An 18,788-nucleotide genomic window follows, 5' to 3' on the forward strand; every position below is an offset into this window, starting at 1 on the left:
TTAATGTCCTGTCCAGCAGGGCATTAAACAGGGGTCCAGGGAGGTCACCCGAAAGAAAAAGTGGGGGAAACGGGGATGCAAAGAATGAGTGGCTTGTCTATAGTCTGATCAAACCAGTGATTTTACTTTTTTTACACAGGGGTTATATACACAAAAAGGCAGGATGTGGGGAAGGGGATGATGCAGGAGCATAGGTGTTCAGGGGGAGTACAGATATCTTCCAGAACAGTGTGTCAGCTGGATGAAGGTTCAGGGGACAGATAGATCACTATGACTCCATCTATGATTCACTTGTCCTTATCTAAGTTGATACTATCCACCAAGGTTACCTATCTACAAGGTCTATGACTATTCAGGCTGGTAATTTTCCACCAAAGCTGCTTGTTTACAATAGCTTATAGCTATCTGTTTCAGTGTTTTTCACAGAGACCCAAGACTTTGTGTTAACGGGCATGTATGTCAGGCCTATGGCTGATTTTAGGCCTTCAGTGTATAAGCAGGGCTGCCCCTGACAGTTTAAAATGGCCACCTAATGACACACTAGACACAATCATTTTAAAGGGTCTTCATACATACTGCCAGCAGTCTGGTAAATAGAAAGAGGTTCCCTATATCCAAGCATTCATCTACCTTTGCTCTAATACCTCTATGTGTTCTGCCTATTCCCCACCCCAAGTTCTTTTAGCTATCCCCCACTGGTCAGAGTAACTGTCCAAATAGTCCCAGGAAAGATTTCTTGAGCTTGGAGCTAACCCTGTCCTTCCCTGACCCTTGTTCTAGGACTCCTCCCCTTGGGTGAAACATTTCCCCTCTCAAGACAGTTTCTTTCTCACAGCTGAGTACCTCAGGCCAGGCCTGGACTGACTGTTCTCTCAGAAGCACCAGCTCCAAGCTCTAGTCCTCAGTGTGTCTCCCCCAGGGGTCAGCCTTTTGAGTGCTTCTCCCCCTCCTCCTCTGTCATTTGTGGCTGGCTACACCCATTTCGTTCAGCCAGTTTGCCTGAAGCAGCGGGTCCACAGGACCCTGCTCGCCCCCTTCCCCTCTGTGGTTCTTAGCTTTGCTCTGGGTCTACTCCTTACATCCTACCAGGGACCCTCTCTGAGACTTGCTTCCCCACGTGCATAACCACCTGCACAAAGGGCTTGGCTGCCCATGCATGCAAGGGAGGCTCTCTCTCTCCCTCTCTGCCAGGAACTGTAAAGTGAGTGCTAGTAGTGCCTTCTGCCACAAAAACAGCTAACATAAATGTTGCTGTGATATGTGACACATTTGCTTTTCCTTGCCCACTGCAGACTCTAGCAGACTTCAGAGGCACTGGGCAATGACTTCTGGCTGCTAGTAGGAAGCCCCACCCTGCCACCGCCACGGACCTGACCCGCAGCACCTATGCCCTCAGCTACGGGCCCATAGCACAACCCAGGGTCATGACCTGTGGCTCACAGGCCCAACCCGCCAGCTGTATGATCATATGCCACTGTTGCCAGCTTTCTTATTCTGGTCCTAGCCAAATGTTTCTTTGCTAATACAAAAATGTGCTTTTCTCTGCCTACACAACCTGCCAAAGTTACTTAAGACTCTTTCCCATCCTGTCTTGATAGATTTTTACTACTGATATTAAATTCTATTCAGTTACAATCAATCCTTATGGCTCTCAATCTTGTCAGAAGTCTGCTAATAGTATATTTAAGTTTATGGCTGACAGAATTTCCAAAGCCTCTAACAGTTGACCCAAGATGGTTTCATAAGACTTGGACACCTAGAAGATACAGCCTGGATTGTATGTGATAATATGATCACTAACAGATGCAGTGGGCTAAACTGGATGTCCTGGGTCAAATGACTTGGCTAAACCAAGGTAAGTCATTTCTCATGTCATGCATATCCATTCCACAAAAGAGAAAAGCCCTGTGTCTTCTGTGCTTGGAAGCCAAACTGACTTCACCCAAGAGACTATGGAGACCACGGGAACTGTTGGCTAGTGGACTCTGTCATTTTTTTAAGAATAATATATAACTGGTAGATTATGTACTCTTTCAGACTTCTGATTACATTGACAGCTAAGCTTTCACAGATATTATCTGTTACCTCATTACCTAAACTCAGTTGCCATCAATTAAATGCTTCATATTTCCTCTTCTTGCTATGCCACTGTCCTAATATTATCTGAGTTCCTGTAAACTTGCCTAACTCTAATAAAACATTCCACTATATGGTCCAGCAAAAGTTCATCTTAAAGACTGCTCATGCTGTTAACTCATGTTGTTATCTCTTTTGTAAACTTATAAGCTACAGGAAACCCACTCAGATCTACCTCTCACGGACCAAATAGACACCGTCCAGATAAGTACATCTGCCTAAAGTTCCCACTTACTACCTGTTCCAAAGGGTGGGAACCCTCTGTGTTTCAAATGTACATCTTTGAAAAAATTTTCTTTCTCCCAAATGTACTTAATCTTATTCCCTACATTTTTTCAAGTCCAGGCACATCCAAAACAGCTCCAGAGAAGCAACCTCCAGTTGTTCCATCTCCTGTCACACACACAACTGCTTCTACTGGACCTGTTCCTTCTGACCTATCCTCAGATGGCTCCATAGACCCTGGACAGCAGGAAACAACTCTCCTAAGAACAAACATTCCCTGTACCCATTCTTCTAGATTCCCCCTAGAGACATGTCACTCCCAATGCCAGCAGGAAGTAGCCAGATATCATGTGGAGAGAGGGGGAAGGGAAGGGGCTAAGAGACAGAGAGAAGCTAGAGGCAAGAGATAAAGAGATCAAGAGAGAGAGGAGGGGGCAAGCAGCCCCTTTTATAATGGGCCAGGTCTACCTGGCTGTTGCCAGGTAACTGTGGGGAGGAGCATACCTGGTTTTTGCTAGGTAACTGTGGAGGTGGAGTTTAGACAGAATACTAACAGTAGGACCCAGCCCACTAAGGATCTGGGTGGTATAAGAAAGCAAGCTTATACCAGAAGGGCAGGACTGTAATTAATGTTTATAGGAATGAGACCTGAGTCATGTCACTGGTCTTGGTCAGAGACATAACATTCAAAACTTCCTGGAAAGTCATTAGAGATAACTATTAAAGCCTGGTATTGGAAACTTAAACCTTATAAGACTCTTGTATAGCAGGAAGTGTGGTGAAGAACAGATGCATGTGTTGCCTCTGCTGCTAGAGTGAAATCCAAAAGGATTGACAGCTTTCTGGGTAGCATGCAAGATGTATACTTTTCTTTACCCTGCAGTGGACTGTCACAATATACTGTGTGCCTTGAGTTGCTTCAGTGGAGATTGCAATATGGGGAATCCAGAGAGGCCTGAGTGAGATCTCAATGACATCTTTTGTGTTTCTGCCTGGTTACTGGATTTTCTTCATCGTGCGGTAAGGCATAAACTCCTTTTCCTTGTATAGGAAACAGTTTTTCTATCAAAGGTAGTTAACAAAGGCCCATATTGACTTAATTGCCCCATCCCCATTCTTAGCCAGACTTGTCAGATTATGAAGTCATTCTCCCACCAATGGGAAGAGACACAATCATCACCTGCACGCAGGATAAGAGACAAAGAATGTCTTAGTTATTTTCATTGCCATGGCAAAACAGTGTGTCCAAGGCAATTTACAGAGGAACCTCAAAAGGTCCATGACCATTATAGTGTACACCATAGCAGCAGGCAGGCATGGTGCTGGGGCAGTAGTGAGAACTCACTTTTGATCCACAAGCAGGTGGCAGAGAAAGAGAAAGACATGACATTTGCATGAGAATGACTTGGGCCTTTGAAACCTCAGTCCACTCCAATGACACACCTCCTCCAACAAGGACACACCTCCTAGTCCTCCCCTAATAGTTCCTCTATTTGGGAAACCAAGTATTCCACCATATGAGACTGTGGGGACCATTCTCATTCAAACCAGCTCAGAGGCCATTTTGGCCATGCATGCTGACTGGGTTCATTCCATCACACACTTTTAACAGAAGAAGTTGCCTTGCTGAGTCACTTTCATTTTCTATGTTGCTTTATGATGCCACAAACTCATTCTTTTCCCAAATCTGAGTCGAGGTCGGAGACCTCCATGTTCCTTTACAGTTGAAAATCTGGGGATGCCAAGCATCCTGAAGCGCTGTTTGACAAAGTTCTAGTGCTTGGACAATCTGGACAGACCCTTCACCACCCTTCATGGATACTTGCTGCACACCGTTTACTATACTTACACTTTTTACTGTTAAAGGCCCCTCTCCAAAAGCTAGAGCTGGGATTACAAAAACTAGTGCAAAAAAGGATGAAATTAATGAAAGTTCCCTGGGAAAAACAGCTATGCAGAAAATTGAGTCTTCCCTAAGAACTTATTACTTGAATAAATATTTAGATCACTAGTGAGTGTTGTTAGCAGGCATGAGAAAAAGGATTTGAGAAGAATTATTAAAAAAAACTTAGGGAAAATTTAGAAACTGACAAGCTGTAATTGAATTGGTAGTTTTTTAAAGTTCAGCTTTAGAAACAAGGAACTTGTATGTATAGGAAGAGATTGTGACCATGCAGGTTTATGACAAGCCTTGGTACTTCCTGAAGGCCAGAGGAAGCAGTTTTAGGATCCCTGGTGTTCTTCTGTTCTTTACAGAATTGTAATAAAGATAGGAATCATATTGAAACAAGGATTCAAGACAGAGACACAGAAGAAGGCATCCTGGCTCAGTGAACTGCCTGCCTCCTGAACAGACTTGTCAGATGAGAACTTTACTGATAGACTACCCTTGCTTAAGCAATATTTTACAAATTATTTTGAACAATATCTTATGAATCAAAGAAAAAGAACAGTGGTCTTATGCCAAATATCAAGGAAATATAGAGGAAGGAAAGGAAGAATTAAATAAGGGCTGAAGATTGGACTTTTGTAGAAAGTCAAGTTTGAATAATAGGTAGTAGGAACTAAGTTTTGATCTATTAATCTTATGCCAAACTGAAACAGAATCAACTTAAAATAGAGTCATCCTGTCTAGCATTTCTATAACTGCAAGGTTTTATGATACCAATCTTAAGGAAGAGATATTGAGTTTAAAGAAAATTGATTTTATCATAATGTTAATTTTTAGTTCTTATAAAATTGCTGTTTGCTCGCTTTGTTCCTCTTTCAATATTCTTATGTAATCAAGGAAAACTTTAGAAGAAAATGTATTTTGAAAAGCTGTGTGATCGATGCATAAAATTCCTGAGGAAATGACTTTATGTGTTAATAAATCTGAGATAAAAGTTGTCAGAGTGGAAGAAGCCATACTGAGATGTGCTTCCTCTCTGTCTTGTCTCTCACAAAGTGGATGATGTCCCAAGTCTAAACCTCCTTTCCCTTTGCAGCTCTTGCATTCCTCCTTCTCCAGACTCTTCCCTCAGCTGAGGCTGGTCCTCAGCACAGATTCCCTCTAGTGTACACTTCTGCACCATGTTGCACAGTCTCTCAATCTTTTCTGTGTTGGTAATTATGTGCCTCAGACAATTTGCTATGACTCCACTTGACTTTGTTCGTGTGCTATATCTGTACTATCCTAACTCTCAAACCTTTTTCTTTTTTTGGTTTTTGTTTTTTCGAGACCTGTTTTTTCTGTGTATCCTTGGCTATCCTGGAACTTTCTCTGTAGATCAGGCTGGCCTCACACTCACAGAGCTCTGTTGGTATAATTTTTTTGCAACCTGCATTTAATAAGGGTTCAACCTCTCCTCTAGCCCACTACCCAGTAGAGGTTGTGGAAAAGAAAAGTTATTAAGATATGGGGGAAGTTGACCTGTTAGCAATAGTTCTTTTGAGGCGAGCTCAGTCTTCTTTCTCAGCACTTCAATCCCATTGCAAACACCAATTATGACTCAGCAGCTACAGAACAGTCCTCTAGGCAGGCAGACACCACACATGAGCAGTAGTCACAGTCCTCTCCTTTCAGCACGCAGACACCAGGCGTGAGCCAGCCGCTGTAGTTCGATCCTGAAGAAACCACAAGGCTCGACAACTGGCCTGAGGTGAGGCTCTGGAAGTGGCTAGCTGCAACAGAAACCTCACAAGTAGTTCTTGGGTGAGCTTCTCTCAATGGCAGCATTACCACTAGTTAAGCTCAACAAAGCTATGTAAGACGAGCCAGCTAATACATGCATGTTGTTAGTGAAGAATAGGGAGACAGAGCAAATCAATGCTCAGTGCTCCTCTCCCACTATCTGTGGGGTCATATTATACTCTATCATGGTTTTTTCCCACAGGTTCTTTTACATATATGCTATATCAAAACATCTTTTTACTTATGTCTGATTCAGGAAAACCTCCTTCCACCTGTGTCTGTTTTAGGAGAACGTTCTTTCATATGTCTATTTTTTTTTTGTTTTTTTTCGAGACAGGGTTTCTCTGTGTAGCCCTGGCTGTCCTGGAACTCACTCTGTAGACCAGGCTAGCCTTGAACTCTCAAACTCAGAAATCCGCCTGCCTCTGCCTCCCAAGTGCTGGGATTAAAGGCGTGCACCACTACCGCCCGGCTCATATGTCTGCTTTAGCAAGACATTCTTTCACCTGTGTGCCCCAGCAGAACATCATTTGACATAACTAACTTTCCAAAGAAACTAGAAGTTTTCACTTCAGAGCTCCACCTGCCCCTGCCTCTCAAGTGCTGGGATTAAAGGTGTGTGCCACCGCCACTCAGTTTTGGTACCTTTTTTTAAAAGGACTGTGGTTACAATAGTGTTCTTTCCTGAGACTCTATTGCCATGTGATGGACTTGGTGCATCTTGTGTACTGGATTGAGGGACGTCTTAGTTTCTCTTTCTGTTGCTATAATAAAATACCTGGTAAAAGCAGCTAAAAGAAAAAAAAAATCGTTCATTTTGGCTCATGGTTGGTATGTGCAGTCTATATAGGTGGAGAAGTCCTGGATGTAGGAGTTTGAGGTCACATGGTCACATGGCATTAGGAAGCACAGAACAGCTCCTGACCGTTATAAGCTCCTCCCTTTTTATGCAGACTGGGGCCCAACACTACTGTATATAGTTCTGCTTTAGAGTGGTTCTTCCTGTGCTGGGCATGGTGTCACATGCCTCTAATCCCAGCACTTTGGAGACAGAGACAGGTGGATTTTTGTGAGTTCCAGGCCAGCCTGGTCTACATAGCAAACCCAGGACAGCCAGGACTATATAAAGAGAGCTTGTCAAACAAACAAACAAACAAACAAACAAACAAACAAACGGAGTTGCTTTTCCTGTCTCAAGTAAATCAATCAGAATAAACCCTTACAAACATGGTTAAGTTAAAGTCATCAAGAAAATGCCTATAGTTTTGCCTGAAGCTTGTCTCCTAGGTGATTCCAGAGCCTGTTGACAACATTAATATCACAAAGAAGTAATGCCAGTTCTCAAAAGGAAGTAGGGGTCTCACTCTGCTGTTTGGGGTATTTATTTTATACACAGTACTCACTGGGCCTTCAAACAGAAAAATGAACCAACGCACCAGGCAAAGAGAACTGTACAATTGGGCAGGACAGATCAAATCTGATTCTCAGGTTGTGTTTGAATTTGGATGCCATCAAGTGCAGTAACTACTGCATTGGGAGGGAATGCTACACATGATTGGCAGGAATCTGATGCTGGGAGAGGGAACAGACTGAGAGCTAGGTGCTGTATCCAGAGTGGGAATGTTTCTCCAAGAAAATCAGTTTCACATAGTTTGCCAACCCGTTGGACCACCTCACAGTAGACTGGAGTGGAGATGATGACGGCTCAGAGATGGGCTGGACCAGAGATAACACCTCCAATGGATCCTTGCAAAAGTCAATGCAAAAGCGAGTTTAAATACACTCTCAAATGAGCAAATACACAAATGAAAAGCATTGCTTTGCTCTCTGTAGTTGGTTCTGGCCAGCCTCTTCTTTTTTCTTCTACTAAAGATGAAAAGTAATTCTTATACTGGGTGTGGTGTCTCAGTGCCTTTATTTACAGCATGTGGGAGGCAGAGGCTGGTGGATCTATGATTTGGAGGCCAACCTGGTCTACATATCGAGAACAGCCTGCATTATAGAGTGAAACCCTGTCTAAGATAAACAAACAATCCAGTAAGTCCATTGTTATCTGAGCCTAAGGCTGTACTCAATATAGTATATAAAACAATTTTGGGGTTTTAAGATTCCTACCTATTTCTATTATTTCTGGACTTGCATGGTGCAATAGCTTCAGGGAATGATTGGAATTACTTTCAATAGAACAGTAATCCAGCTGGGGCTAGTTCTCTCTCTGATCACTAGGGAAAAATACTTTCAAATGATATAATAATTCATCTCAAAATCAAGGGAGATGAGAAGAGTTTGACAAAATTGGAGACAAAAACACTCTGAGAGACATTCCTTTCCAGTTGCATGCCCCAACCATCAGAGGAAAATATCATAGGTGTCTTAGTTTGAGTTTTATTGCTTTGAAGAAACACCATGACCAAGGTAATTCTTATAAAGGCAAATATTTAATTGAGGGCTGGCTTACAGTTTCAGACATTCAGTCCATTATTATCATGGTGAGAAGCATGGCAGCATATAGGCAGACATGGTGCTGGGGGAGCCAAGAATTCTACATCTTGATCTGAAGGCAGCCAGGAGGAGACTGTGTGTGTCACACTGTCCAGACTTGAGCATATCTCTGTCTCTGTCTCTATCTCTCTATCTCTATCATGTATATCTCTATCATCTATATCTCTATATCTCTATGCCTCTATCTAATCTCTATCTTATCTCTATCGACATCTATATCTATAATCTATATCTAATCTACATCTATATCATCTATATCTCATGTATACTAATCTCTATCTATCTATCTATCTATCTATCTATCTATCTATCTATCTATCTAATCTATATCCAATCTATCTATCTGTCTATCTATATCTCCTCAAATCACCACCTCCACAGTGACACACTTCCTCTAACAAGGCTATACTTCTTTCCTGTGGGGCATGCATATTTAAACTCTACCACAATAGGTGTCAGGGTGCATACTCTCAAATCTTGGATGACTGTGGATGGATGGTCCCAAAAAAGAGACATTCAAGCCAGTTGGCCCCATATGTTGGGAACAGCAAAACCATCCTTACCCAGTATATCTCAGTGAAAGTCAGTTCAAGGATAGATCTCTCCTGACTTGATTCAAACACTATTGTGTGCTATCTATCAGAATGGTTTGCTGTTGAGTGGTCATGAAGCAGGGTAGCTTGTGATAGCACTCAGTGACTCTGTAGCACTCATCCTTTGTGGGACTGCGTAAGGGTATCCTGGGTCATGGTGGAACAGGTGCTGTTGGGAGCCGCGACGAGAGCTGACAAAGTCCGCCATCGCTAGGTGGCGCTGTTGCCATAATTCTTCCTAGTAAACCAGTATACTGCGCATGTGCCATGGTAAAGCCCGCCAAGTTAAGCCCTTCCCACGGCGTTTGGCGCGCTACGAGTGAACAGCCAATCAGGGGGTGAATACCCTGCTCTGGGGTATATAGGCAGTGCTTTCCCACGCCTTCTCGTCTTCTACCACCATTTTGGTTTAGGGAAATAAACGTGTTTCTACGGAAGGATTCTGGTGTGTATGTGTGTGTGCGTGTGTGTATGTTTTTGCCGGCGAGACCATTACGCGCGCGCCCCGCACATTTGGTGCCGAAAAACCCGGGAGAATTTTCCATCGCCGGCACGTTTTCAGAAGACCCTCCGCCGCTTCCCATCCACTCGCGGAGTGAATCCAGAACCGTAGAACGGGGTAATGTTCTCTGAAAGATATGTCTCGATTTGATTTAGTTCACTTCCCTCCCCAGTTGGCAGGAACCTTAGAGGCTTTCACTATGGTGTTAGCAGCCTTAGTTTTCTTCCCTTTGGTCCTCGTGGCCGCTCGGAGAGTGGAAAATGGATTACAGGTCAGCATGTCAGGAACAGAGACAGAGAAATGGAAGCACATAAATATTCAGAAAGGAAAAGGGAAAAAAGACGTATTTAAGAAATCAGGCCTCCCCGATAACCAATTCACGGGGATGAGAGATGAGAGAAAGAACGCTCTCGGGAGAGACGGAAGGAAAGTAAGCCTCAGAAAGAGATCTCTTTATCCGGTAAAGGAAGTGCTGGGGCGTGATAGCTCTGGGTCGGAGGAGATGGCTCCCTCAGAGGACTCAGATGGAGAGATAGATGAGGAGGAAGATGCCAGCCAGATGGCGGCCGACGCCGCGAGATCGAGTGCTTGGGTTAATAATGATGGTTAATTAGAAACTGTGTTTGCAAGAAAAGTGTTTGGGAGAGAAAAGGAATTAGAAAGCAGGGTATTGAAGTGTTAAAATAACTACCCGCTACATCTCCGATGAATGAGATGAAAAGTTACATTTTAAATATGAGAGAGAGAGAAAGAGTTTTAAAAAATACAGGTGCCCTCTCTCTGAGCTGTGTCAGCAAAAAGAATGAAAAGGCTATTTCAGAGTTCATCTAGAAGCAGAGAATTCGAGAGATGTCCTGAAATTCTCTGTAGTTCTTAGAGTCCTTCCTTGTCGCTTGTCCTTGGCGCGCTAATGTCCACGTGTTTGTGTTTGCTCTTTGTTTCATTGTCTAAATGTTCTGTGTTTGTTACGTGTTCAAAAAGAAAGATCGTTAAAACTGCTTGATCCAACCTTTGGGAGCTAAAAAAGGTCTTTTCAGGAATTGAAGTTGACATAAGCTGCTTTTAAAAGAGACCAGCAGCATTTTGGGTTTTATAAGGAAGCTAAGAGTCGTTTTGTCCTAGAAAAACCTCTGTGACAAGGTGCTTTTCTCTTGAAATTACAGCTAGAAAGACAAGAAATTTTGTTTGATCTAAAAATAAGATATATAGCCATTTCATTGTTGTTTCAGATTGGTTTTAAAAGTATAAAAATGTTCTACATGTCTTGGTTATAGACTATTGGCTTAAATTATTGGGTGTAATTAAAAATTTACAACTTTGATAACGAAAGGTGGTGTGGAACTAGCTCAGTGTTGGAGTTGTTCAGAAACCAGGTATATAGAAAGTAAGATTTTAGACCAATGTCTCTTCAATGAGATTAAAAGCTGCTTCATGCATTCATGTGTAGAGAATTAGCAGCAAAACTTTGTAGCATAGGGGTGGTCAGCTTGGTGTTGATTTTAGAGAAGATAGATTGTTTAAATTGGTTTTGCTTTTGCTTCTCAAAATTAATGGTTACACGCTAATGCTACAAAAGATATTTAAAAGTTTAGTTAAACTGCCAGTATTCCATTGGCTGCAGTTGGCAGTTGTAATCTTGAGTTCAAAATTTTTTTTTTTGATTCGCCCATGTTATAGAAAGGGGGAGGCAGCAGGTAGAGTTAAATATAAATATTTATAACAAGTTGTGATACAATGCTGGCCTGCTAGAGATTAAGAACGTTTACATTTAAATTAAGACACGCAGGCTGAGATCTTAACGTGCTTGTAAGACAAGGTCAGTGTGATGTTAATCAGGTTAAACTGCCCACACAGTCCTCAAATCATACAAGCAAAGACAGACTTAGATACTTGTCTTTGCAATGAAATTGCACCCTCATACAATCAGGGTCTGGCCATAACTGCACAGAGCCATAGAGATGGGGAGTGTTTTAAATGTAGAAATTTAGATAGTTTTTAAAGTGACTGTCCCAGGAACAGAGACTTAAACAACAGCCAGGTGACCAAGGTTACCTGACACACCTGTCCTTGGTGCAAGAAGGATAATCCTTGGGCCAGGCCTCAGGATATAGGCCAAGATTAAAACATTTACATTTAAATTAGACTTTAACAGAGTAGTTGAGACAGGAGCTTAGATTTCAGACATTCCTATTGTCCTGTCCCGCCTCAAAAAGGGTGTTCTCTAGAATTTGTTTATTGCCTTGCTTGTTCCTTAGGGAGGTGTCAGCCTCAGACTCAAAGAAAATTCAAAACAGCTTTTGGGCCAGGCCAAAATTGTTGGGTGTGATAGAGACAAAATGGCCTTGGTTCCTCTGATGTGTATTAGGTCTTATTAGTAACAAGAGACCTAATCTTAAATTAATAATTGAAGAAAAAAAGGGTTTTAAAAGATTGATAGATACTGGGGCTAATTAACAATTATTAGAAGACAAGATTGCCTTCAGCTTGGCTTTATTTGATACTTCACTCAGCTAAAAAGAGTTGGTTATTCAATTAATCAAAAAACACTAGGGCTGGACAGTGGTGGTGCACGCCTTTAATCCTAGCTCTTGGGAGACAGAGGCAAGCAGATTTCTGAGTTCAAGGCCAGCCTGGTCTACAGAGTGAGTTCCAGGACAGCCAGGGCTACACAGAGAAAGTTCAAATTTAAGATTTATAAGACAAATGGGACACTACAGCCTGACTTGCCTACTCCAGCTGCCATTCAAGTAAATACATATAAAAAATTATTATAGATTTAAGAGATTGTTTTATATAGTTCCTTTACCTCCTGGTAAAGGTGAGAGGTTTACATTAAGTAAAATTGCTTGTGAGTTTTGAGAGCCCATGAAGCCATTCATTAAGAAGGCTTGCCTCAAAGAATAATTAATGGCCTTAAAAAATTTGTTGTTGCTTTAATACAAAAGGTTAAAGCGTTTAAATCTCTCAATATATATTATTCATTGTATATTTTATTGGCTGATCTCTCTAAAGGAGTTTTCCACAAGCCCTTGCTCTAGTACAACGAGCTTTAAGATTTTAGAGTACTTGTTGCTCCAGAAAAGTGATTCTCAAAAGTTGTTAACAGAGATTAATTGGCTAAAACCTCACTTTCAGCTTGACAGGCCAAAAGAAATGGTCAAATAAAAGGACATCTTGACCGGACAATGAAAAGGTCCAGATTCTATTTTATTAAAAGCCAGGGGAGCGGTCTGTGTGTTTCCACAGGAAGAAGACAATCCGTTTTGGCTACCAGAGAGGCAACTCGCGATACTGGAAGGTGACATCCAGGCAGACCCTCCAGGCTTTGATGATAGCCCTTGTGCTGATCCAAGGGATACAGGTTCCTAGTATTTTTGTTTATTTTATCAAATTCCACCTTTAAGAATTGTACCAATAAAACCTGCTGGATGTCCCAGTGTTGGAATTCTAAAGATTCACTCGCACTATGGTTGCCAGAGTCACGCGATGGGTTCCCATCCCCGTGGAGACTCCTTCCACTTTGTCATTATTTAGACAAAAAAGAGATTTTGGTATAACTACAGCCATAGTGACGACGATATTAATTAGTGTCGTTACTGCCACTGCCACTGAGATTGCTATGTCAACTTCTGTTCAGGTGGGCACTACCCCCAATTGTCAGCCACGGTGGCAGAGACTGTTAACCTTCAAACCTCCGCCAGTACCCTACTAAAAGGCGGGCTAATCATCCTTAATCAACGCCTTGATTTAATGAGAGAGAGATTAGATATCCTCTTTCAACTAGCCCATTTGAGATGTGAGAGAAAACTGGGTACACTTTACATCACCAGTGTACAGTATAAAAACTTTACTCGTGTAACTAATCTGTCCAGAAAATTGTTTCAGTATCTTACAGGAAACTGCTCAGAAAACTTCAGTGAGACACTCAGAAAATTGGGAGCAGCTGTGGTGAACATCAACTCGACGCACGTGGATCTGTCCCTGACTGAGGGACTGTCCTCCTTTCCTTTTCTTCCCTTCTTTAAGTGGGTGGGAGTAGGCCTGTTTAGTTTACCCTAAGTTGTGGTTTAGTATTCATCCTTTGATTGGTTTGCGAACTCATAGCTCAACAGAATCTTGGCAAGGCTATTATTGGCCAGGCGTTTGTGACCAAAGTACTAGGGGCTTTCCCTGCAGTGTAGCTTTCACTGCTTCGAAAATGAGCAGTCTCCCTCCCACGAGTAGTGGTGCTAAATGTTAGGCCATCAGTGTTGCACCCCAGAACATTTGCCCTTTACACTGGGTCAGTGAGGAGTCTTGGCCTGGCTGATTCTTGTCTGTATAGCTGTGGTACCTGAATTTTGAGACAAACAGCCCTTGCACCCCTAGGAGATGACTCCATTGCACAGGGATGGGTGTTTGCATCTCTTTCTGTTCCCCTTAGCCCTTGCACCCAGAGGACTTGTGTTTCCATTGCACCTGGTAGGGTAAGGGAGACGGTTTTAAACTGTTGGTTCTTTGATCGCTTATTCCCCCAAGATGGAATTTGCTTGATCAGGCCTTGGGTTTGAGTCATAACTGGTACCATACTAGACAGGCCAAGGGCAGTCAGTTAGATAACTCCATCCTTTTGTCTCCAGGCCGGCTGTCAATTGATCCCAACGACGGGAATAAGCTGATCTCATATGCCAGAGGTATACCACGAATGGTGATATTACCCGGTGACAGGCATTACGAGTGGCCACAACCTGGGGCACACATTCTGAGAATGCCAGGTGTGGGTGCGCGACCCTCGTAGCCTAGCCAGAGAGCTCACCATTCTTTGGTGCTGGCTGGGGAGAAATGTCAGTCAGCCTAGACACAGGACATTGACCAGTGCCTGTTTAACAAAACAAAAAAGAAATAGCCAGTAGACAGATTCCTCAGCCGCTGTACCCAAGGGCTTCTGGTAAAGACACCCTGTAAAGCCTCAAACATTTCTATACACAGTCCCTGCCCACTAAGGTGTTCGTTCCACGGATAGAAGGTCTGGTAAGTCAATAACGGAGTGGACGGATAAGTCTCGGCCACCTAAGACAGGGCAGCCTCGGGTGGGGAGGCTGACCCCGTGACGGGTAAGAGTTTGAGCACCGCCCTCTAAAGAGACTCAGACCCGCCGTGAGACCCCCCAAAATTGGGAGTTACGAAACCTTCCCAGGGACCTCTGCCACCCTCTATATTTAAACAAAAAGGGGCAGATGTTGGGAGCCGCGACGAGAGCTGACAAAGTCCGCCATCGCTAGGTGGCGCTGTTGCCATAATTCTTCCTAGTAAACCAGTATACTGCGCATGTGCCATGGTAAAGCCCGCCAAGTTAAGCCCTTCCCACGGCGTTTGGCGCGCTACGAGTGAACAGCCAATCAGGGGGTGAATACCCCGCTCTGGGGTATATAGGCAGTGCTTTCCCACGCCTTCTCGTCTTCTACCACCATTTTGGTTTAGGGAAATAAACGTGTTTCTACGGAAGGATTCTGGTGTGTATGTGTGTGTGCGTGTGTGTATGTTTTTGCCGGCGAGACCATTACGCGCGCGCCACGCACAAGGTGCCAAGAACCCCGAGACTCTGCGGATTCTAGATGATATTCTGCATGAGAACCGGCAGGAGTTTGGCGCCCCCCAGAACCCAGAATCCTGAAAAGCAGTCACGGTCTCCATAGAATTACATAGGCCAGGCTATAGGCCTCAGGCCCTAGGGATTTACATACTAATGAAGGCCAGAGGGTAGAGCAAATTAAACATGCCTCCCCCAGATCCTCCCCCAATCCTCCCCCTTTCTCCCTCCCTATATAACTTGGGACTGCCCTGACTTTTTGGGGGTACGCCTAGATCCATCTATTATCCGCCATGACAATAAACGTTTTTGGAACCAAGGACTTCCTCGTGTTACTGGGGCCTGCCTTCGCCAAGGCCTCCAGGCCGCTGGAACCATAGAGTTTCCTCCGAATGTGGGGCCTGCCATGGTGGTGGAAGCCCCTCTGGGGCCCCACCGCTGTGGCGGCCCTTTTAAATTTTCCCCACAATCCTTGTTACTGATTATCCCTGGAATGGGGATGCACTGTAGGATTTTCTCAGACACTGGAGGGATAGGGCCCAGGGCCCAAATGGCATTTCACAATCACCTGTAACTCTAGTTCCAGGGCATCCACTGCAATCTTCTGCCTTGCATTGGCACTAGGGATGCATTCAGAATACATACATATATGCAAGCAAAATATCCACACAAAGAAAAACTGTTTTAAAAAAAAATAAGAGAAGGTGTTGATAGAACTCTACCCTTCCCTCAGAATTTATATGTTGTTAGTGGTTGATGGGTAAGAGAGAGAGATTTCTTTAGTGGTGTAGCCACTGGTAAAGTGCACAGGCTCTTGTGAAGAAAAATTTACCTGTGCCTCTATAATCAACCCTAATTAATTAAACTCTCTCTCTCTCTCTCTCTCTCTCTCTCTCTCTCATACACACAATACACACATAAACACACAAGACATTAGAGTAGAGGAGAGATTAATTGGGAGGAGAAATGGATTATTAGGGTGTGAGGGGCTGGGGCTGATAGTATAACAGAGGTGGGAGTATGATAAAATTACATTGTATATGCATGCATAATGAGGGGCTGATAGCATAACAGAGGTGTGAATATTATAAAATTACATCATATATGCATGAATAATTATGTATTGAAACTCACCTTTATGCATAATTAATATATGCTAATACAAATAATTTTTAAAAAGGACAGGGCTGACATTCTCTAGAGCTGGCCAGGCTCAGGGCCTTAGAAACAAGTTGTAAAGACAAAGGTGATTGAAGAAACAAGACAGAAAGAACAAGAAATTTTGCTGATCGACTAGCTGGTTTCAGGTACTTCCTGATTCAGTTTCTCCTCCTTCTCTTCCTCTTTCTCCTCCTCCTGTTTCTCCTCCTCCTTCTTCTTTTCCTCCTCCTCTTCCTCCTTTTTTCTTTCTCTTCCTCCATTTTTTAAAAAGGTGAATCCATCCCCCAGATAATCTTATGATAGTGTATCTCCATGTGTCTGTCTCCCCTGGTTATCCTTCAAATCCTAAGAATCAGCAAGAGTGAAGACGACCCTAGATCCTCCCAAGGCAGAGAAAGACTAACGTTAAGGAAGCATGAAGACAATGCTGTCACTCTTTCACCTAGTGTCATAGAGCTCTGTCCTCTGTGTATGGCAGCTGACATCTTCATCAGAGCAGCTGAGATTCTTTCAAGAGACTCCTAAGATCAGAATTCTTGATGGTTGATGTTCTTTCATGGAAAGAGGGATGGGATCCTTACCTGAGATTTTGTCCATGCCTCCCACACCTCCTATAGTTGCATGTAATTCTGCCACAGGAGCAGGTGGAATTTGCTGTTTGGTAGTTTACTTTGAGTTGAACAATTCCCTCTGGGAGGTCTTAATAAGCGTAGAAGATAAGCAAGGTCACATGCCTGGGAAATGGAAACTTGGAAGATTCCGAGAGGCTCCTCCGTAGCTCTAGAGGAGGAGTAAATGGGTATTGTAGGAGGCTGACTGACCAGCCAGTCCACAGACAGGGGACATTCTCAGACTGGAGATATTTCTGCAAGCTGTGCAGAAGGCATCAAGACTGCAGCTTTCTTGAGTTGTCACCCATGTTGTGGATGACTTTTTTTTGGTGGTGTGGCTGCTTTTGAGTCTTTCCTGCTCCTGTATGTAACCCCCCATCTACACTCAGATAACTGGCTTCAGGTCCTTCATCACTATGGGAGTTTCTCCTCTTCCTCCTCTTCCTCCTCTTCCTCTTCCTCCTCCTCTGCCTTCTCCTCCTCCTTCTCCTTTTAATGTTAATCCACCCCCAATGATCTTATCTCCATGTTTTCCCTGTTAGTAATTCTAATAAAAAATGTTTGCTCACCGTGGCTTCCTCAGCCTGTCTTCCTACAGCACAGGACCATATACCAATGCACTCACTGAAAGAAGAGAGCTCTCTTGTATGAAAGTTTTTTCCAAATGGAAATATTTCTTCCGGGAGAGAGGGGGAGGAGGCTCATGAGACTCAGAATAAAAAGAAGCCCCTCCTCATGGTCATAGAAGCAGAAAACAGCAGCTGAGGGAGTGGACTTTGAGCTCCTGAGCTTCAAGGAGGATATTCTAGAACCTGTCAGCTGCCTTCAATCTGTGCAAACAGCTCCAGGGCCATACTCTTTGCCTGTGTTGGGTAGCTTTACATGATACAGCTGCTTTTGAGTCTTTCCTGCTCTCTTGTGTAACCCCTCAGCAACTCTCCTGTTGGTAACATTGGTTCATGAAGTGGGACTTGGGTGCAATTGTTACTTTGGTCTGACAGCTCCCTGCCTATGGTAAATTGCTTTATTTGCCTTACAGATTGTAGCCCATAATTAAGGGAAGCCAATGTAGGAACTCCAGGCAGGAGCTGAAGCAGTGGGGTGGCAGCCATAGATGAACGCTACTTACTGGCTTGTGTCTGCTAGCTTGCCCAGGTACTTTTATTATATGTCCCAGGCCCACCTGCCTAGGGATGACATCATCCACAGTAGGCTGGCTCCTCCTACATCACTCAGCCATTACTACTACTGCCCCCCCAAGACATGGCCACAGGCCAATCGGACGAAGCAGCTTCATTTGAGGTTCCCTCTACCCAGGCACATCTAGGTTTATATGAAGTTGACAAAACTTACTACACAAACCTCCAAAACTAAAAGATAATTTGGTACATTTTAGGAACATCTAGGCTGTGCTGAATTTGGGTTTTAAAGTTTGGTCTCAAGGCTGGAGACTGGCTCAGCAGTGAAGATCACGTATTGTCCTGCAGAAGACCCAGGGTTTCATTTCCTGCATCCACATGGTAGGATACAATCACCTGTAACTCTAGTTCTAGATCTGATGTCCTCTTCTGTTTCTGTGGATACCAGGCACGTGGGTAGTGCTGAGATATACACGCAAACAAAACACCCATATACATAAAATGAGTACATGTTTTTAAAGAGATTTATAAAAAATAGAGTTTGGATTCACAGCCGAGTTACTTTATGAGGCCACACCTCCCATGAACCCCTCACCTAACACCTCCTCCATCAATCTCTTTTTCTTGTTCATATATCTGTGTTCTCCTATCCCTTTCCTTAAGAACCCATCTCCCTA

This window comes from Grammomys surdaster, unplaced genomic scaffold (genome assembly GCF_004785775.1).
Source record: "Grammomys surdaster isolate TR1022 unplaced genomic scaffold, NIH_TR_1.0 126133, whole genome shotgun sequence".
NCBI lineage: Eukaryota > Metazoa > Chordata > Mammalia > Rodentia > Muridae > Grammomys > Grammomys surdaster.